The 22,836-nt window shown below is 35.2% G+C and overlaps 1 protein-coding gene and 1 long non-coding RNA gene across 12 annotated transcripts in view; one reads left to right on the forward strand and one right to left on the reverse strand.

The window, feature by feature from the left end:
* Window positions 1–22,836, forward strand: part of NOL4 (nucleolar protein 4) — a 301,648-nt gene that overhangs the window by 272,832 nt on the left and 5,980 nt on the right. The gene's annotated exons all lie outside the window — the stretch shown is intronic.
* LOC123776692 (uncharacterized) overlaps window positions 1–22,836 on the reverse strand; it is a 130,889-nt gene that overhangs the window by 49,993 nt on the left and 58,060 nt on the right. Inside the window, exon 2 of one of the 10 annotated variants that reach the window (XR_015727719.1) lies at window positions 18,263–18,372. The exons of the other annotated variants lie outside the window; for them this stretch is intronic. This is a non-coding gene — a long non-coding RNA (uncharacterized LOC123776692). The remainder of the gene's footprint in view (window positions 1–18,262; window positions 18,373–22,836) is intronic. 10 annotated transcript variants of the gene reach the window in all.

The following is a 22,836-nucleotide window of genomic DNA, read 5'->3' on the forward strand; positions in this document are numbered from 1 at the left end:
TTCGGCTATCATGAATAAACATGGGAGTGTATATATCTCTTCAGCATCTTCAGCATTTTATTTCCTTTGGATATATACTCAGAAGTGGTTTGCTGGATTATTCGGTAGTTTTAATTTTTTGAGGAACCTCCATACTGTTCCATTGTGGCGACACCAATTTACATTCCACCTCCTTGCCAACATTTGTTATTTCTTGTCTTCTTGATGGTAACCATTCCTACAGCTGTGAGTTGATAGCTCATTGTAGTTTTGATTCCCATTTCCCTAATAGTAAGTGATGTTGAATATCTTTTCATGTACCTGTTGGCCATTTGGAAGTCTTCTTTGGAAAACATCTATTTAATTCTGCCATCTTGTAATTGGATTGTTTTGAGTTGTGTGAGTTCCTTATATATTTTGGATATTAACCCATTATCAAATGTGTTTTGCAAATATTTTCTTCCATTCTATAGTTTGCCTTTTCATTTTGCTAATTTGGTGTAATGCCACATGTTGATTTTTGCTGCTGTTGCTTTTTGTGTTATATCCCAAAAAATCATTGCATAGACCAATGTCAAAAACTTCTTCCCTGTGTCTTTTTCTAGGAGTTTTATGACATGAGGTCTTATGTTTAATTTTTGTGAGTAGGGTAAGGTAGGGGTCCAATCTGATTTTTCTGCATGTGGCTGTCCAGTTTTCCTAGCACTTTATGTTGGGGAGCCTATCCTTTTCCTATTGAGTGTTCTTGACTCCCTTGTCAAATATTAGTTAACTCTATAGGGAAGAGTTTAGTTCTGGGTTCTCAATTTTGTTTTATTTGTATGTGTGTCCATTTTTATGCCAGTACCATACTTTTTTTTTTTTAAGAGGGCGCACATGTACACAAGTGGGAAGGGATGGGCAGAGGGAGAGGGAGAGAGAGAAAATGAGAAAATCTTAAGCAGGTTCATGCCCAGCATGGAGCCTGATGTGGGGCTCAGTCTCACAACCCTGAGATCATGACCTGAGCTTAAATAAAAAGTCAGTTGCTTAACCAACTGAGCCACCCAGCTGCCCCCACTACCATACTATTTTAATTACTAGTTTGAAATAAAGACACGCAATGCTTATAGCTTTATTCTTTATCAAGATTATTGGGAGTATTTTTGTGGTTCTATGCAAGTTTTAAAATTGCTTACTAGTTCTTTAACAATGCCATTGGAATTTTTAAAGGAGTTGCATTGTATCTATAGATGGCTTTGGGTAACATGGATACTAACAATGTTAACCTCTTCTGATCTATGAACATGGATATCTTTATGTTTGTTTGCATCTTTTTTCATCAAAGTCTTGTTTTCATTGTACAGGTATTTTATTCTGAGTGGGATAGTTTTATTTGTTGTTAGTGCATGGAAACAACTGCTTTCTGATTGATTTTATATCTTGCAACTTTACTGAATTTGTTGATTAGTTCAAGATTTTCTGTATATAAGGTCATATCGTCTACAAGTAATGGGAGTTTTATATCTTCCTTTCTCATTTGTGTGTATGTGTATATATGTATGTGTGTGTATATATTTATTTATCGGCCTAATGGCTCTAAGTCTTCCAACATTATGTTGAATAAGAATAGTAAGAGTGGGCAACCTTGTCTTGTTCCTGATCTTAGTGTAAAATCTACCTTTCACCATTGAGTATGATGTTAACTGGGCGTTTGTCCAATAAGGACTTTATAATGTTATGTTCCTTCTGAACCCAATTTGAGGAGAGTTTTTATCAAGAAAGGATGTATTCCATCAAATACTTTTTCTGCATCTTGAGATAATGATTTTTATCTTTTATTCTGTTAATGTGATGTATTACATTTATTGATTTGTGTATGTTGAACCATCTTTGCATCCCAGGGATAAATCTCACATGGACATGGTATATAATCCTTTTAATGGATTGCCAAATTTGGCTCACGAATATTTTGAGAATTTTGAATTTTCATTAATATTTTTGCTCTCTAGTTTTCTGGTAGTATTCCTGATCTGGCTGTGGTATCAGGGTTATTTTTGCCTTGTAAAATGAGTTTGGAGGTGTTCCCTCATCTTCAAACTTTTGGGAAGGATTTGCATTAATTCTTCAAATGTGTGGTAGAACTTGCCGGTGAGGCCATCTGGTCCTAGGGTTTTATGTCTTGATTACTGATATAATCTCCTTACTCATTATTGGTCTATTTAAATTTTCTAGTTTGTCTGTTTTGGTCTTGGTAGGTTTTATGTTTTTAGGAATTTATTCATTTCTTCTGGGTTGTCCACTTTTTCAGCGTATAATTGTTCATAGCAGTTTCTTATGATTTTGTTTTTCTGTCATATCAGTTTTAATTTCAATTTTTGATTTCTCTTTTTCCCTTGAGTCTAGCCAAAGGTTTGTCAATTTTTTTACATTAATGTAATTTTTTTTCCTTCTGCTTTGGGCTTTTTCTTTTTCTGGTTCCTTGATATGTAAAGTTTGTGATCTATTTTCTTAATATCATTATAAACTTCCCATAAAAGAACTTCTTTTGCAGTATCTCATAGATTTTGGTAGATTGCCATTTGCATTATTTATTTCCCTTTTGATTTCTTTGACCCATTGTTCAGAAAGTTTGTATTACATTTGCACATATTTATAAATTGAGCTGTCTTCTTGACTTCTAGTTTCATACTTTTGTGATTAGAAAAGATTCTTCATATGATTTCAGTCTTCTAAGACTTGTTTTATGTCTTACAATATGATCTGCCCTGGAGAATATTTCATGTGCAATTGAAAAGAATGTGCATTCCACTGTTATTGGATAGGATGATCTGTAGATGTCTGTTAGAGCCATTAGGTCTAATGTATGGTTCAAGCCAATGTTACCTTATTGATTTTCTATCCGGATGACCTATGTATTGCTGAAATTAGGTTATTGAAGGCCCCTATTATTACTGCATTGTCTCTTTCTCTCCAGATTAATATTTGCACGATATATTTACATTCACTGATGTTTAACTTACATATTTATAAATATGTATCTTTATAAATATGTATCTTCTTCCTGAATCAACCCTTTTATCATTATACAGTGACCTTTTTTGTCTCTTACCATTTTTGGTTAAAGTCTATTTTGTCTGGTGTAAGTAAGTACAGCTAACTGCACTTTCTTTTCCATTTGCATTGAATATTTTTTCATGCCTTCACTTTCAATCTATGTATGTTCTTAAAATTCAAGTGAGTCTTGGAGGCATCATATAATCGGGTCTTTTTTTTAATTCATCCAGCAATTCTGTGGCTTTTGATTAGTGAATTAAATCAATTTACATTTAGTTATAATTGATGTATGTTATTTTATTGATTGCTTTCTGGTTGTTTTGTATCTCCATTTTTTTTTTCTCTGTTTCTGCCTACCTTTGTAAATTGGTAATATTCTATGGGGGTTAGCTCTGTTTCCCCATTTTTTCTCTTTAGTATATGCTAAGTTTTCCCTAGAGGCTTACATAAAAAGAGCCAATTTTTAAGCCAATAGCAACTTAAATGTAATTGCCTACAAAATCTTCACTTTATTATGCTGTTTTATTCATTAGAGTTACTATAATTTTTAATAAGTGGTTAACACACTCTGACTATATATTTACGTTTACTAATGTGTTATATAGTTTTGTATGTTTTCATGTTGCTGAGTAGTCTCTTTTCTTGCCTCTTAATGACCTGATTTTAGCATTTCTTTCATGGCAAGTCTAGTTGTGATTAACTCCATCAGCTCTTGTTTTTATGAGATTATATGGCAAAATTATCCTTCAGATATTGAAGGAAAAAATACAGTATTCTTGCTTGGTAATTCCTTTTTTCAGTACTTTCCCAGCCAGTGGGATTTCTGCTGATAGCCTAGGGGAGGGTTACCTTGTAGGTTAAAATCTTTTTTCTCAGCTGATTTTAGGATTCTATCTTTTATGTTTCCCAGTTATCTTAATTTCTTTTTACATTGAGATAATATCTCACCCTATTATCTTTCATGAACTTGGATGCCCAAGTTTTTCCCCAGCTTCGGGAAGGTCTCAGCTATTATTTAAATTTTCTGTGTTTTACTCCCTCTGGTATACTAACTATTCCAATATTTGTTTCTTTACTCTTTTCTGCTCTGACTTGGTAATTTCCAAATTCCTGTCCTCTAATTTGAGTATTCCATTGGCTTTACTCTGCTACAGATGTTCTCTACTGCAATTTTCATTTTGCTGGTTCTTTTTTATGTCTCTGGTAAGTATATCATTTTTTGTCATAGAATGGTCTTCCTGGGTTTTCTTGCAATTCATTGAATTTCTTCTAAATAGCTATTTTGAGTTCTTTATGAGCAATATCCTGAAATACCATGTCTCATCATCTTTGGTGATACTAAGCTCTATTTTTTAAATTACTATTTCCTTGATTGTTCATATTTCACATTTGAAGTGGCGGATACCTCCTTAAATCTGTATGAGTTACCTTCACACTATTCATTGTGCTTTTATATTTAGGGTTTTCTCTTTAACAGAAAGGGGTGCTATATAGTTCACATTTGTGTTTTGTCCCTTGCCCACAGCTCCTGATCTGTTTTTCTGATGATAGCACTCCATTTACCAGACCTGCTCTCAGTGCTCCACTCAGTAGTGTGCACAAGGAGTCAGCTGCAGACTGGGGGGAGATGTGGGCTCAGCACTTAGGGCATTGAGGGAGATCCTGGGGTGAGGCGCTCCCAGCCACCATGGGCAGATTTCTTCCTGAAGTCTTGAGCTTAATAGCAAGAACCCTGTCACTTTCATGTCATTTGATATTCTTATCTGCATCTTCCCCAGTCTTCCTTTCCACAGTTACAGCTGCTGGACAATTCAGTCCTTTGTTTTGTTGTGGGGAGTGGAGAACCTAGGGTAAAAATTCCTTTTTGTTTGTTGGCTCCAATGACATGCTGGAGCCTCTCCCTGGGACGACTGACTTATGCAAATTTTATCTGTGGGTATTTGTCCAGGTCCATGCCCTCCAAGTTTTTTTCATAACCTCAATGAGAGGGATTGAGCCAGGTCTGCCAGCTTTGCTGTTTCCACAGCTCAGACCAGGGTCTGTTTGGACGCACAGGTGGATGAGGTTCCTTCTGGGTCTCCTGATGTATAGTCTGGATCCTACACTTCTCAGAAAGGTGCTTCAGTTCTTGGGTGTATATATTTTTATTCCTTTTTTTTTGAACAATGAATTAATGAAGGAACGTCTTACACTGCCATAATGCTGTCAGTCCTGGGCATGGTTTTTAAACATACAGAATAGCCATACTTGCTGACCTTAAATCAACTTTAAATTGAAGCTATTTATTTGTAAAAGAATGCTAGAAGTTTTTCAAATTTCATTTTTTTTCTGTTAACCTTTAATTATTAGACTGAGTAAAGTGAATACTCCAGAGGTAGAAGGATCTGCCCATCCCATTTCACCCACACTTCCAAAAATTACCTTGGCTATAAACAATTTAAACATCTTTAAATTTCTTGAGATTTGGACAAATAATTAAAGCTCAAATTTTAAAAACAAATGGATCAGAATAAAGCATCTCATTTATACTTTGTCCTATAAACCTATAATAGCATGTAGCATTTATAGGATTCCATAGATAACTATTTCCATAATTATGTTTATAGTGAATTTTGAGGTACTTAAAATATGTGAATAGAAATGTCATAGACATTATGCTTTCTTTTGATAGTCATGAGAATATTGGAAAATTGCTAAAGAAAAATTATTCTAGCATACATTAAGGAATTAATGACATGACAAAGCTGAGTCAGTGTTGCATTTTTATAATATTGCAGTTATTAGCTATAAATATTTATTGTTGGGAATCCTAACTCTGGAGGGGTCATTATCTCACTTATGTCTTACCTCGTGAGCCATCCGAATTTCTGCCATGGTCGTAGTTAAGTTTTTTTAATCACTATAGTATTAACATTTTGTGGGGGTGTGTGTTTAACATCCTGAGATCAAAGTAATTTTACACACAATGTTAATTAGTTTCAGGTGTACAACAGTGATTAACTGTTGTGTTCACCATAAGTGCAGCTACCATCTGTCACTATACTCAAATTTTAAAAATTATTGAAAACAAAACACAGAAAAGAATCTAAATGAATAAAATGCCAGGCTGAATTTCATTTCCCTCGAATTTTACCATTGAGCAAATAGCAACTCTTATTTTATAATAAACATGCCTTACCTCAAAACATTAAAATGATTTAGAATACCTTCCATTTGGGATATCAGAGTTGAAATTATCTTCATATGAGGGTTATGGGGAAGATGGCAGAGTTAGTTAAGAGGATCCTAAACTCAGTCCCATGGATGCATCTAGATAAATGACCCTATGACTGGTATAACAAACTCCACTACTAAATGTAGAGAAGAGCTTGGGAAGGGTAGAGATGTGAGAGAGCTAAACCTTGTAGGTATAGGCAGAAACCACAGGTGTTGGGTGAGAAACAGACCACCACACTGGGAAGCCTGCACAGGGAAGACAACTTCCCATAGCATTTGGCTTTGAAAACCAGAAGGACTGAATTTCCCGAGTTCTTACACCCAGTAGGACGTAAAGCCTGGCACTCTAAAAATCAGCGGACTTGGCTCAGAGAGCTTAGAGGGTACTAGGAGACTGAGTCCTTGCCCTTTAAGGGTGCAACAAAGAGACTGAGGTGATAGAAGCAGCAGTTTGAAAAACATCTGGGGCACACCAGAGGGAGAGTTAGTTAATCTCACAGGTCCCTGAGGGACTTCTCCAGGAACAAATGAGCTGGCAGGCACCATTTCCCTCCCATGCCCCCAGCATAATCACACAGTCACCTGCAGGAGTCAGTGCTGCATAGGCATTCACTACCTAAATAGCTTACACTATGCCCCATCCTCTCCCAGTGGTCCTGATTCAGTCCTGGCCCTGCAAGCCTCTCCCCCAGAAGACCACAGCAAACCTTGCCAACAGTGCCTCTCCCAACCTCCTACAGAGGTCATATGCACCTTGTTAAAACTGTACCCCCTGCCCACATTTTGCAGAACAGCCATAGCTAGCCCAGTCTCAGCTGTTGTTCTGTGTCCCCTGTGGAAGAAGACAGGTGACACCTTGTTAAAAATGTGTGCCTCTCCCCCTACTTTCAAGAACAAGAGACATAGCTGACTTTCCTAACACAAAGAAACAGAGTTAGGAAAAAAAGAGGAATGTGCCCCAAATGAAAGAACAGGACAAAATCATAGCAAGAGACCTAAGGAAACAGGAGATAATATACCTGATTATAGAATTTAAGGTAATGATCATAAAGATACTCACTGTACTTGAGAAAAGAGTGGATGACATCAGTGAGACACAGCACAGAGATAAAAAAGACCCATTCAGAGACGAAGAATACAATAAATAAAATGAAGAATATACTTGAGTGGATAAATAGCAGCTAGAGGAAGCAGAGGAATGAATTAATGACCTGGGAGACAGTAATGGAAAGTAATCAAGAAGAAAGGGTTATGCAAAGTGAGAATAGACTTAGGGAACTCAGTGACTCCATCAAGCATAGTAATATTTGCATTATAGGTTTCCCAGAAGTAGAAAGAGAAAAGAGGACAGAAAATGTACTTGAAGTAACAACTGAAAACTTCCCTAATATGGGGAAGGAAACAGATCCCCAACAAAATCAACCACGAGGTCCACACCAAGACACATGGTAATTTTAATGGCTAAAAGTAGTGATAAAGAATAAAATTTAAAAGCATCAAGACAAAAAAGAGGACAGTTTCATACAAGGGAAACTCTGTAAGACTATCAGCTGGCTTTTCAGCAGAAACTTTGATATAGCGTGCCCCTCTCTTCTTGCCTGCAAAGTGTTGAATGGGAAAAATCTGCAGCCAATGATACTCTATCCACCAAGGCTATCGTTCAGAATAGAAGGAAAGAATTTAACAGACAAAAAGTAAAGTTCATGACCACTGAACCAGCCCTACAAGAAATATTAAAGGACTCTTTGAAAGACCATGAGATTATGAAAAGTAGAAAACACAAAAGCCAAAAAAAATGTATCTGGAAACATCAGTGAAGGGATTCGCAAAATAAAAGGATGTAAAATACACCACCATATACATAAAATGGGAGGGAGAGGAGAATGAATTCAACCTTAACGTAACCACAAACTTCATATACATTGCTATATGCAGATGTTATATACAAACCTATTGGTAACCACAAACCAAAACCCAGTAATAGACATGCAAAGAATAAAGGAATCCAGGTATATCACTAAAGACAGCCAGCAAACAAAGAGCGAGAAAGAATCAGAGAAAAACTATGAAACCAACCACAGAACAAGTAACAAAATGGCAATATATCCATATCAATAATTACTTTGAATGTAAATGGACTAATCAAAAGTAAGTGAAAGAGTGGATTAAAAAACAAGACCCATCCATATGCTGCCTCCAGTAGACTCTTGCAGACTGAAAGACACCTGCAGATTGAAAGTGAGGGGATCAGTAACTGTTGAGAACTCGTTCTGATAGAACGAGTTCTCAACATTTGCTGCAACATGGATGGCACTGGAGGAGATAATGCTAAGTGAAATAAGTCAAGCAGAGAAAGACAATTATATGATTTCTCTCATCTATGGAACATAAGAACTAGGAAGATCGGTAGGGGAAGAAAGGGATAAAGAAAGGGGGGTGTAATCAGAAGGGGGAATGAAGCATGAGAGACTATGGACTATGAGAAACAAACTGAGGGCTTTGGAGGGGAGGGGGGTGGGGGAATGGGATGGACTGGTGATGGGTAGTAAGGAGGGCACGTGTTGCATGGTGCACTGGGTGTTATACACAACTAATGAAGCATCAAGCTTTACATCGGAAACCGGGGATGTACTGTATGGTGACTAACAAAGAAAAAAAGTGCGGGGATCGAGAAACATTTATCATGCAAAAGATGTCAAAAGAAAGCTGGGGTAGCGATACTAATATCAGACTTTAAAACAAAGACTGTAACAAGAGACAAGGACACTACATAAATAATAAAGGGGACAATCCCAACAAGATATAACAATTGTAAGTATTTCTGCACCCAACATAAGAGCACCCAAATACATTAAAGTGATAGCAAAGGAACTAATCAATAGTAATAACAATGATAGTAGGGGACTTTAACACCCTACTTACATCAACAGATCATTAAAACAGAAAATCAACAAAAGGGTGGTTTTTTAAATTTTAATTCCAGTTAATATACAGTGTTATATTAGTTTCAAATGTACAATATAACGATTCATCAATTCCATAGATCACCCAGTGCTCATTACAACTGCCCTCTTTAATCCCCATCACCTATTTAATCCATGCATCCACCCTCTCCCCTCTAGTAACCATCCGTTCTCTCAAGAGTTTCTTGATTTTTCTCCTTGTTTCTTAAATTCTACATGAGCAACATCATATGGTATTTGTCTTTATTTCATTTAGCCATACTCTTTAGCTCCATCCATGCTGCTGCAAATGGCAAGATTTCATTCTTTTTATGACGAATAATATTCTATTATATAACTATACCAAGTCTTTTTATCATCAATTGATGGACACTTGGGCTGCTTCCATACCTTGGCAATTGTAAATACTGCTGTAAACATAGCGTGTATGTATTCCTTTGAAATAGTGTTCTTGTATTCTTTGGGTAAACACCTAGTAGTGTGATTGCTGGATCATAAGTTCTATTTGTAACTTTCTAGGGAACCTCCATACTGTTTTCCACAGTGGCTGTATAGTTTGCCTTCCCACTAGCAGTGCAAGAGGGTTCCTTTTTTCCATATTCTTGCCAATAGCTGTTGTTTGTGTTGTTGATTTTAGCCATTCTGACAGGTGTGAGGTGTTATCTCGTAGTTTTGATTTGCATAGGAAACAGTGGCTTTGAATGACACATTGGACCAGATGGATTTAAGAGTATATTCAGAACATTCCTTCCTAAAACTCCAGAATATACATGCTTTTCAAGTGCACATGGAACATCTTCAGAGTAGATCACATATTAGGCCACAAAAGAAGTCTCCACAAAATAAATATTGAAGTCATACCATGCATCTTTTCTGGCCATATTATTATGAAACTAGTCATCAACTACAAGAAAAAAATCTAGGAACAACACCATTCATGGAGGTTAAATAGCATGCTACTTAAAAATGAATGGGTCAACCAAGAAATGAAAGAAGAAATAAAAAATTACATGGAGACAAAGAAAATGAAAACACAATGGTCAATATCTTTGAGATGCAGCAAAGTGTTTCTGACAGGGGGACGTTTATAGCAATACAGGCATACCTCAAGAAGGAAGAATCTCAGACAACCTAACCAAAGGAGCTAGAAAAAGAACAAAACCCAATACCAGCAGAAGGAAATAGTAAAGATAAATAAGTGATATGGAAACTAAAAAAAACCACTCCAGCTGATCAAAACCAAGAGCTGGTTCTTTGAAAAGGTCAACAAAATTGATAAGCCTCTAGGCAGACTCATAAATAAAGAAGTGGTCTCAAAATCACAAATGAAAGAGGAGAAATAACAACCCACAACGTAGAAGTGCAAACAATTGTAAGAGAGAATTATGAAAAATGGATACATTTCAAGAAACAGATAACCTACCAAAACTTAAGCAAGAAGAAATGGACAATTTGAACAGACCAATTACCAGCAATGAAATTGAATCAGTAATCAAAAAACTTTCCATCAAACGAAAGTCCAGAACCTGGCTTCACAGGTGAATTGTACCAATCATTTAAAGAAACTTTAATGCCTATTCTTCTCAAGCTGTTCCAAAAAAGAAAAAAAACCTTCCAAATTCAGTCAATGAAGGCAGCATTACTAGGATACCAAAACTGGATAAAGACACTACAACAAGAGACCACCAGACCAGTATCTCTGATGAACAACCACATACTAGCAAATGAAATCCAACAATATATTTAAAAAGTCATTCACCACCATCAAGTGGGATTTATTCTTCAGATGCAAGGCTGTTTCAATATTTGCAATTCAATCAACATGACGTTGCATTAATAAGAGAAAGGATAAAAACCTTATGTTCATTTCCATAGATGCAGAAAAAGCATTTGACAAAGTACATCAATTTATGATAAAAACCCTTAACAAGATAGGTTTAGAGGGAACATACCTCAATCATAAAGGCAACAAATGAAAACCCTTCGGCTAACATTAACTAAATGCTGAAAAAAATCCTAGCCATGGCAATCAGACAAAAATAAAGAAAAGGCATCTAACCTAGGAAGGAAGAAGTAAAACTTTCACTATTTACAGATGACATCATATTGTATATAGAAAACCCTAAGGATTCTACAAAAAATCTGCTAGAAGTGATAACCGAATTCAGTAAAGTCATAGGATACAAAATCAATGTACAGAAATCTGTTGCCTTTCTATACACTAATAAAGCATCAGAGAGAGAAATTAAGAAAGCAATCCCATTTACAATTGCACCAAAATTAATGAGATACCTTAGGAATAAATTTAACCAAGGAGGTGAAAGACCTGTACTATAAAACATCAATGAAAGAAATTGAATACAACACATATGGAAAGACATTCTAAACTCATGGATTAGAGAAACAAATATTCTTAAAATGTCTATATTACCCAAAGAATCCTTATCAAAATACCTACAGCATTTTTCACAGAATTAGAATAATTGTATCACAAGATCTCAAAAAGCCTAAGCCATCTTAAAAAAAACTGGAGCACCACAATTCCAGACTTCAAGTTATATTACAAAGCTATAGTAATCAAAACAGTAGGTACTGGCACAAAAATAGACACATAAATCAATGGAACAGAGTAGAAAACCCAGAAATAAACTTGCATTTTTATGGTCAATTACTCTTCAACAAAGGAGGCAAGAATATACAGTGGGGAAAAAGTCTCTTCAACAAAGGGTGTTGGGAAAACTGGACAGCAACATGCAAAAGAATGAACTGGAACACAGTCGTATGCCATACACAGAAATAAACAAAATGGATTAAAGACCTAAATGTGAGACCTGAAACCATAAAAGGCTAGAATAGAGCACAGGCAATAATTTCTCTGACATTGGCCATAACATTTTTCTAGATATGTCTCCTGAGCCAAGGGAAATAAAAGCAAAAATAAACTATTGGGGCTATCAGAACAAGCTTCTGCACAGTGAAAGAAACAATCAACAAAACTAAGAGGAAACCTAAATGGGAGAAAATATTTGCAAATGAAATATCCAATAAAGGGTTAATATCCAAAATATATAAGGAACTGATACAACTCAACACCCAAAAAACAAATAATGGGCAAAAATTGACAAGGCAAGAAACAACAATTGCTGGAGAGGATGTGGAGAAAGGGGATCCCTTTTACATTGTTGGTGGGAATGCAAATTGGTACAGCCACTCTGGAAAACAGTGTGGAGGTCCCTTAAAAAGTTAAAAATTGAGCTACCCTATGACCCAGCCATTGCACTACTGGGTATTTACCCCAAAGATACAGACGTAGTGAAGAGAAGGGCCATATGCACCCCAATGTTCATAGCAGCATTGTCCACAATAGCTAAATCGTGGAAGGAACCGAGATGCCCTTCAACAGATGACTGGATTAAGAAGTTGTGGTCCATATATACAATGGAATATTACTCAGCAATCAGAACGAGTTCTCAACATTTGCTGCAACATGGACGGCACTGGAGGAGATAATGCTAAGTGAAATAAGTCAAGCAGAGAAAGACAACTATCATATGATTTCTCTCATCTATGGAACATAAGAACTAGGGAAATCGGTAGGGGAAGAAAGGGGGGGTAATCAGAAGGGGGAATGAAGCATGAGAGACTATGGACTCTGAAAAACAAACTGAGGGCTTCAGAGGGGAGGGGGGTGGGGGAATGGGATGGACTGGTGATGGGTAGTAAGGAGGGCACGTATTGCATGGTGCACTGGGTGTTATATGCAACTAATGAATCATTGAACTTTACATCAGAAACCAGGGATGTACCGTATGGTGACTAACGTAATAAAAAAAACATTAAAATAAAAAAAAATGGGCAGAAGACATGAACAGACATTTCTCCAAAGACGACCTACAGATGGCCAACAGACACAGGAAAAGATGCTTAACATCTCTCATTATCAGGGAAATGACAATCGAAACAACAAGATATCACTTCACACCTGTCAGAATGGCTAAAATAAAAAACACAGGAAACAAGTGTTAGTGAAGATGTGGAGACAAAGGAACCCTCTTGCCCTATTGGTGGGAATGCAAACCAGTGCAGCCACTGTGGAAAACAGTATGGACATTCCTCAAAGTTAAAAATAGAACTACAAACTAATTCAGATGGATACATGCACCCCTATGTTTATTGTAGTATTATTTACAATAGCTAAATTATGGATGCAGCCCAAGTACCCACAAATAAATTGATAAAGCAGAAGTGAGATATGGATTATTATTTGGCCATCAAAAAGAATGAAATCTTGCCATTTGCAACAACATGGATGGAGCTAGAGAGTATAATGCTAAGCCAAATAAGAGAAAGACAAACACCATATGATTTTACTTGTATGTGAAATTTAAGAAATCAACTAACAAAGGAGAAAAGAGAAAGACAAACCAAGAAAGAGACTCTAGAGAACAAACTGATGGTTACCAAAGGAGAGGTGGGTGGAGGGATGGGTGAAATAGGTGAAGGGGATTAGAGAGTATATTTACCATGATGGGCACTGAGTAATGTGTAGGAATCTGAGTCAGTGTATTGTACACCTGAAGCTAATATAACACTGTTAACTATGCTGCAAAATCTAGAGAACTTAATGTTAAAAAGATACATGAATATGATGGTTAATTTTAAGTGTCAACTTGACTGGTCATAGGGTACCCAGACATTCAGCCTAACATTATTCTGGGTTTGTCTAAATGAGATTAACTTTTGAATTGATAGACTAAAGGAGATGGTTCTAATATGGGTGGACATCCTCCAATCAAATGAAGACCTGACTAGAACAAAAAGGTTAAGTCAGAGCAAAATCCATCTGTTTGAGCTGGATAGCAGTCAGCTCTTGCTTTTGGACTTGAACTGAAAAAAATAAATCCGTAACCTGGGGTCTTGAGCTTGCAAACTTTCAGGCTAGAACTTATACAGTCACGTCTCCTGGTTCTCAGGCCTTAGGACTTTGACTGAACCTGCGCAGTCAGCTTTCCTTAGTGTCTAGCCCGTCAGCTGCAGATCTTGGCGCTTCCCAGCCTCCATAATCATGCGAGCTAACTCATTACAAATAATACACACATACACATATATTAGCTGTTGGTTCTGTTTCTCCGGAGAACCTTGATTAATACAATGAGTTACATCAACTTGAATAAATCCTTAGACTTTAACCTAAATAATCCATGAATCCTCTATTACTGAGAAGTTATTAAGTCAAGGATAGGATTACAGGTAAGAATCAGATCTCATTTAACATTGATAATTTCATTTCCCCTGCTCCAACAACCTAACAAATGGACAAAAGTAGTAGCACTAGTCACATTTTACTTGTGAATCTCAGAGGACGTGTGATCTGCCCAAGTTCACAGTTCACATATCTTTATGTGAAACTTTCTGTATTAAGACTTGAACCCAGGTTTTTCACATATTAGTTTCATTATATCTTTATTAAATGAGATTTCATTATTTGAAGATGAAACCTGTGTCCAAGTCCAAATTCTTCAGTAGAGTTTTACTACTTACGTGGGTTACTAATACTTTATCATAGGTACAGTTTCCATTTAATTTGCATCTTTAAAATGTCTTCAAATATTTCTGGAAATAGATTGAATAAAAACACATAAACAGATAAATTCTACAGCTGACATTTTAAAATTTTAGTTTATCAGGGTTTCCTGTTAACTTAAAAATGGAACAAGATAACCAGTATAAAAGAATAAAACAAAAATCCAGTTTTTCCTGAGGGCATTCTGGAGATTTTTCTCATCTTGCCCCTTGTTTACTAAACTTCCAACTAATCCTTGGAAACCTTTAGAAAGGTAAAACTTTAGGGGCACCTGCATGGCTCAGTTGGTTAAGTATCCCACCCTCGACTTCGGCTCAAGTCATGATCTCAGGGTTGTGGGATAGAACCCTGTGTCAGGCTCCCCTCTCAGTGTGGAGTCTGCTGGAGATTCTCTCTCTCCCTCTTCCTTTGTTCCTTTCCCCCCCACCACGCCCCCCAACCCCTCCCCTCGCATTCTAAGTAAGTAAATAAATACTTTTAAAAAAAAAACAAAGGAAAGGTAAAACTTTTATCATGGTGTGGGTGGTGAAGGCAGAACCCTATACTCTAAGCAATTAAGATATTTTTAGCCGCAGCTCTGAAAAATAATAAATGGATATTCTGGGCTTATTAATTTGGGGGTGGTTGCTTCCTGTTCCTTGAATAAAAAGTAAACATGTATGAAAATGCATAAACTCAAGTAGTATAATAATTCATTATACCCTCATGTAGGATGTTTGATTCAACTGAAGTTAAAAAACAATTCTCTGTACTGCAGTGTTTGTGTCATTTCCCACAAGCCAAAACTAGGCACAAAACAAACATGCTGAGTTGTTTCCCTCACAAATTTCTAAGACTCTGCTGGTACAGTGACTCACACTGCCAGGTCTTTCTACAGTTTATCAGAATTAGTAAGGTCTCTACAAAATGTTGAATTTGAAGCTCAAGTGGAAAGGCCACACAATGAAAAAACTAAGGCAATTTACAGAGCCGAGTGCCAGCAGTTAGCAAATCTAACTAGAGTGAAGATGGGCCTTCCATTTTTTTTTTTTTTAAGATTTTATTTGACAGAGAGTCAGAGAGAAAGGGAATACAAGCAGGGAGAAGCAGGCTCCCAGCTGAGCGGGGAGTCTGACTTGGGACTCGATCCCAGGACTCTGGGATCATGACCTGAGCCAAAGGCAGAGGCTTAACGACTGAGCCACCCAGGCGCCCCAAGACTGGCCTTCCTAATGGGGGAAACAATGGAGTCTTTTCAAATTGTGTAGAGAAACTCGTCAACTGCATTTTTACTCTTTGGCGGTTTTTGGTTTTGTTTTGTTTAACAAGGAACATTTAGATGAGAAACATGAAATAGAACAAATGGATTAAGACAATGGAAAAGATTAAATATGGGAAGACCTGGTAAAAGAGAAATTTAATAGATGAGTTTTTAAAAGCGGATCTAAGAGATATGTATTTTGAAACATAAAGACTCAGATTTGTCTCAGGACAATTATGTATAATTTTTTGTAAGGTATGGGATAAACAATTACAGTCTAAAGTAAACAATCAAAATTGCTTTCAAATCAGCATGGAAGTACATTATGGAAGATCTAATCCAACCTGTAATTGCTGTCAGTGCTTGAGCCTTAGTTTTGGTAGAAAGTAGACTTATAATTTGGGGGAGAGTAGGGGTGATTCATATACTCCTCTCTTCCCCCTTGCATAATGCTTTAAACAGCTACTTGACAGTGATAAATATCTTGCTTTTTGTGTTTTCTTAGTTGTCTGTAGAATAAGTAACTCAGCAATTTGGTACATACTTTATGGATAAATACCCTGTTTCTTGGTAACCTAATGTTGATTAATCAGTGTTTATTAAGTAGAAAAGGATAAATTTGATGAGGTCAAGAGGAGTTAAGTACTTGACAGCACAATCATCTATTAGGCTTACAGTAGACCTGAATGGGTTGAAAGTGGCTTGAGTTTCACATAGACTTCAGAAGAGACAAACAGTTCTCACTGAACTGTAGCATCTGACATTCTTTCCTAATCAAAGAGTAAGTCCCTTGAAAATGGAGTGATCCCATACCTTATAGTAACACATCATATCTTGTTCTGTTGTAATCCATTATTTGTTAAAGGAAAGATTCTTAGGTAGATGCATAAATAAAATGTGGTTTCATTTTGATAGAAAAGACCCATAAAAACACAATCTTGCCAAACTATTTAAAGGAAATATATATTATATATATATACACACATATATTACACATATTCACACACATACACTCACACATGTTCTAAGTCAAAATCTGGCGTTAAGGCAAAAGCTTTAGATTACCTAATAATTCAGGGAACAGTTCAGAGTCACAATTGCCTAGAGACTATGTGCCCCTATAACCTTAAAATTAATAAATTAATAAATGTACAAGAAGATATTGGCATAGCCATAGACTTTTAAAAACACTTCTCTCAGAGACTGACGGATAGAAAAGAAAATCACTTGGATTTGAAAAAACAGAAATTTAAGCTGGCTATATCTAGAATCTGCCTAGACATGTTTGACAACACACATTCTTTCAGACATATTGACTAAGCAAATGGTGACAACCCAAGGATTACTAATATACTGATAGTATTGTGTTTAGAAATATTTATAATTAATGAAGATGAAAACACTACACATTACATTTGTGGGATGGAACTAAAGTGATATTTTGGCACACACGTTAGAAAAAGAAAATATTCATTTAATCCAAGAAGTTAGAAACAGAGCAGAGAAAATAAATGGAGAAATTAAACAGAAAAAAAGAAGCAATACAGAAGACCAATAAAATCAAAGTCTTTGAAAGGACTCAAAAATATCTAGTAAGATCAGCCAAGAAGTATACAATAAGAATGAAAGAATAAAATATTTTAAAAATTAAAATATTAATGCCTCTAGTATATTTGAAAATTAGGACTGTTGTACAAAAACAATTGACAAATACTGACTCAAAAAAAGATATTCCACATGAATTTACGATGATTAATACATTGAATCATTATACAAAACTATGCATTAAAAAATAATACCCAGATAGTTTTACAAATGAGTTTTACCAAAACCTTAAGGATGAGATAATAGTCATTTTAGACAAGCCAGTTGAAGAGAAGGGGAAAGGGAAGCACAGCCACACATTCTGTGATTCACTATAATCCTATCAAGAGCAGCATTGAAAGGGCAAATTCTTAATAATCACTTGTGACTGTAACTGCAACTCATTAGTTATTTTGAATTTAGTAATGTGTATCTGCTATTACCCAGGACTGCACTGGATGCTTTGTATGTATTAGCTAATTTAGCCAAGATGCTGAAGAATAATTTTTTCACCCTTTAGCAGAGAAGTATGAAAATATTATCAATAAAATACTTCTATTAAACATATGATCAAAATATAAAATGAAAATATGCCTACAACCAAAGTAAGTTTCTAAGTGGCTCATGTATTAGTCAAGCAGGGAAAGTGCCTTCACTTACCTACAGTGAGTTTATTAAATTGTGTTTGATTGCAGCAGTTGAAGAAATGTGTCCAGAGAAAACAAGCTTGCTTGACTAATTGCATTATGGCAAAAACAGTGTCTGGAGGGCTGAAATTGAGATATTGTCAATATTAATAATTTAAAAACAAGGCAACTGATTAAAAGTGGTTCTGTCTCTACTACTGCTGGGGGTTTTTTTTTTTCTTTTTTTTTTTTGAGTAATCAATGATGAGTTTGAAATGACAGAAGACTTAGTGTTTATGAATAGTATAAGCGGAACACCTTTAGCTGAGAATATTTTCAAAGTCAAAGACAAAATAATTCAGAAAAACCTAAAGCAGCATCTGCTAAGATGTATGAAGCACAAAATGTTTTATTTGGACGAATTTACAAAGTCTATTAAAACATAAGGCATTTGGGTATTTTCTGAACTATTCATTTCTTGAATTAGGTACATTGTGGAAAACTTTGAATCTATCGTGATATTGAAGAGTAGTGTCCATGTTAAACTTTGTTTTCATCAATTGAATCATAATCAGTTCTGTGAGTTTTTATCAAAAATAGAATCCGAATATCCTTACTTGACCTAAGACACAGCAGCTTGATAGCATAGTGGGAAACTTTTATCACAGTTTTTCTCAGGTCAGGGCCAAGATTGAAATTTTTCTGAACAAGAACTGCCCTTAAACTTTATTACAAACACTACATGGCTTTGGAAATCAGCTTATGCTGCAGAATGGACAATGATTCTTGATGAATTCAATCGAAAATTACAAGATGAAACAGTTCTTATATATGAAGCTTATGCTGTGATAAAGCCATTTTGCTGATAATATTGTTTGAATCACACGTAGTGGCAAAGCTGCTGTATAAATTCATACTGTCCAAGTTAAAACAAGAAGTTAAAGCTACATTTCCACACACATTTCCAGTGGATATATTTACTGAGCACATACAACAGGCTCAGCAATGTTTTTTTGGACTTAATACATGTGGAAAATAAATTCCCATATTTCAAAATAGTTTCCACTGTTCAATTGAAGAACTGCCAGTTTAATCTTCAATTAGAAGTCATTAATCTGCAATGCATTGACAAGTCATTAGGTAAGTATTTAGAAAATCCAGAAGGCGGCTATAAATGCATCACAAGTGAACATACTCAATTTGGAAACAACTATATATAAAATTCATAAAATCTCTATACAGATCTCCATTAACATATGGACATTTATAATTGATTTTGATAACAGGGAACATAAATTTGAAACCCCAGTTAAGCAAAATGTTATCTCCCCTCCAAAGAATTTCATTCTTAGTGGTAGACCTATAATATATATTTTGTAATGTATTTATCAACTGTTGAATTTTGAATTTTGGCCATAGAAGTTTTGTGAAATCTTGTAACAGCAATTTTAACACGTTTGAAGTGATGTATCATTGTGGCTTTGACTTGCATTTCCCCAATGATTATGTGCTTTTGAACACCTTTTCAGGTATTTCAGGCCACCTGTATGTTGTCTCTGGAAAACTGTCTATTCAGATCATCTGCCCATTTATTAATCAGATTTTTTTTTGCTATTGAATTGTATTAGTTTTGGATGTTAACCCCTAATCAGGTATATGATTTTCAAATATTTTCTCCCATTTGGTAGGTTGCCTTTCATTTTATTGATGGTTTCCTTTGCTGTGCAGTGCTTTTTAATTTGATATAGTCCCAACTGTTTATTTTTGCTTTTGTTGACTTTGCTTTAATGTCATATCCAAAATATCATAGCCAGATTGATGTCATGGAGTTTACCATCTCTTTCTTCTTCTATGAGTTTTATGGGTTCAGGTCTTAAAGTATTTGACCTACTTTAGGTTAATTTTTGTGTATAGTTTAAGATAGAGGTCCAGTTTCATTCTTTTGTTTGTGGCTGATTTTCCCAGCCTCATTTATAAAAGAGACTGTTCTTTCCCCATTGTGTATTCCTTGCTTTTTTGTCCTAATTGACCACATACATGTGAGTTTAGTTCTGGGCTATTTTTTCCATTGGTTTCTGTTTGTGTTTATGCCAATACCACACTATTTTGATTATTAAAGCTTTGGTAACATTGTTTGAAATCAGGGAGGATGTTGCCTCCAGCTTTGTTCCTATCTCAAGATTACTTTGGCCATTCAAGGTCATGTGTGGTTCCATACAAATTTTAGGATTGACAGTTTTAGGTCTTACTTTCCAGTTTGGAACGCATTTCTTTTTTTGCCTAATTGCACTTCTGATACTATATTGAATAAAAGTGGTGAGAGTGGGCATCTTTATTTTGTTCATGATCTTAGAGAAAAAGCTTTCAGCTTTATGTTGAGGTACATTTCTCTCTTTACCTGCTATGTTGAGAACTTTTAACATGTTGGATTTTATCTAATGGTTTTTCTGCATCTATTGAGATGATTATATGTTTTATATCCATTTTGTTAATGTGTAACATCACACTGACTGATTTTCAGATATTGAACCATTCTTGCATCCTTGGAATAAACCCACCTGATCCTGTTGTGTGATCCTTTCAATACATTGTTGAATTTGGTTTGCTATATTTTTTGTTAAGGATTTTTGTTTTTATGTTCATTAGGAATACTGGTCTTTATTTTTTCTTATTGTATCCTTGTCTAAATTTGTTATTTAAGCCTATCACTACAGAAAATCAAAACACAAAGACAGCAAGAAGAGAGGAACAGAGGATTTGCAAAGAGCCAGAAAACAATTGACAAAATGGCAATAAGTGTATGCCTACTGATAATTACTTTAAATATAAATGCCTAAATTATCCAATCAAAAGACACAGAGTGGCTGAATGGATAAAAAAAAAAAAATCCATCTTGATACTCCCTACAAGAGACTAACATCAGACCTAAAGACACATACAACCTGAAAGAGAAGGGATGAAAAAAAAAAAAAATTCCACGCAAATAAACGGAAACAAATACAAGCTGGGTAGTAATACTTAGACAACATAGCCCTTAAAGACTCTAATAAGACAAAGGCATTACACAGTGATAAAGGATCAATCCAACAAGATGTAATAATTGTAAATACCTATGTACCCAACATAGAAGCACCTAAATATTAAAAGCAAATATTAACAGACATAAAGGGAAAAATTGACAGTGATATGAAAATAGTAGGGAATTTTAACATTCTACTTATATCAGTGATAGATGATCCAGACAGAAAATCATTTTTAAAAAAAAAAAGTGGCTTTAAACGATACGTTAGACCAGATGGGCTTAACAGATATATAGAATATTCTGTCTAAAAACAGAATTCACATTCTTTAAGTGCACATGGAACATTTTCCAGAATAGATCATGTTAGGCCATAAGAAAGTCTCAAGTTTAAGATTGCAATTATACCATCTTTTCTGACTACAACAGTATGAAACTAGAAATCAAGTAGAAAAAAAAGAAAAACACAAATATGTGGAAGCTAACAATATGCTACTGAACAACCAATAGTTCAACAAATATAAATCAAAGGAAATTGAAAAATATCTTGAGACAATAAAAGTAGAAACACAAAGTTTCAAAATTTTCGGGATGAAGCAAAAGCAGTTCTAAAAGACAAGATTATAATAATACAGGTTTACCTTTAAAAAAAAGTTTCAAATAAACAATCTAACTTTGTGCCTAAATGAATTACAAAGGAAGAACCAACAAAACTCAAAGATAGTAGAGAGAAGGAAATAATTAAGATCAGAAGTAAAAAGAATCTAGGAGTAAATTTAATCAGGATGTTAAAGAACTGTACTCTGAAAACATTAGGCACTGATGAAAGAAATTGAAGACAACACAAATGGAAAGGTTTCCCATGCTCATGAATTGGAAGAATTAATGTTATTAAAATGTCCATACTACCCAAAGCAGTCTACAGATTTAATGCAATCCCTAACAAAATACCAACAGTATTTTTCACAAAACTAAAACAAATAATACTAAAGTTTGTAGGGAACCATAAAAGACCTCAAATACCCAAAGCAATCTTGAGAAAGAAGAACAAAGCCAGCGGTATCGCAGTCCCAGATTTCAAGATATACTACAAAGCTGTAGTAATCAAAACTGAATGCTACTGGCACAAAAACACACAGATCAATGGACCAGAATAGAGAGCCCAGAAATATATGCACTTTGATGTGGTCAATTAATCCATCACAAAGAGACAAAAATATACAGTGTGGAAAAGACAGTCTCTTCAATGAATGGTGCTGGGAAAACGGGATAACTCCATTTTGCAAAACAAAACGAACACAATTTCTCATACCATATACAAAAATAAACTCAAAACGGGTTCAAGACCTAAATGTGAGACCTGAAACCATAAAACTCCTAGAAGAAAACATAGGCAGTAATCTCTTTGACATTGGCCTTAGCAACATTTATTTTTTTATATGTCTCCTCAGGCAAGGAAAATAAAAGCAAAAATAAACTATTGAGAATAAACCAAAAAAAAAAAAAAAAGGCTTTTGGCAGCAAAGGAAAACAAACAAATTGAAAAGGCAACCTGATTGGAAGAAGATATTTGCAAATGATATATCCAA

The sequence above is a fragment of the Ursus americanus genome, chromosome 19 (genome assembly GCF_024610735.1).
Source record: "Ursus americanus isolate L20-20 chromosome 19, mUrsAme1.1.p, whole genome shotgun sequence".
In the NCBI taxonomy this organism is placed as follows: Eukaryota; Metazoa; Chordata; class Mammalia; order Carnivora; family Ursidae; genus Ursus; species Ursus americanus.